We start from the raw sequence: 305 nt of genomic DNA, 5'->3' as shown, positions 1-305 counted from the left end.
GCCACAAAAACAGACGAAGGCATGGCCCTCGTGGTCCATGACAGCAAGGATGGGCGAGGCCAGGTCACTCATGCCCTGGCAGTAGGACACCTGCGGGTGGGTAACGGCATAGGTGGTGAGCAGGTCGTGCAGAGCCCGCAAGTGTGGGCCGTCCTCGGGCCCTGCATAGTAGGGGTGGGCCCGGTCAGTGCGCAGCACATCCTTGAGGACTGTGCTGCGGATAAACTCCAGGTCCTCGGGGCTTGCTCGCTGGGCCCACTCACTCTTGAGCTGCTCATACTCCCGGCTCTTGCGTTTCATGTAGT

Source organism: Bison bison, unplaced genomic scaffold (assembly GCF_000754665.1).
Source record: "Bison bison bison isolate TAMUID 2011002044 unplaced genomic scaffold, Bison_UMD1.0 scf7180017861787, whole genome shotgun sequence".
Lineage (NCBI taxonomy): Eukaryota > Metazoa > Chordata > Mammalia > Artiodactyla > Bovidae > Bison > Bison bison.
Note: the sequence above shows the minus strand (reverse complement) of the source record.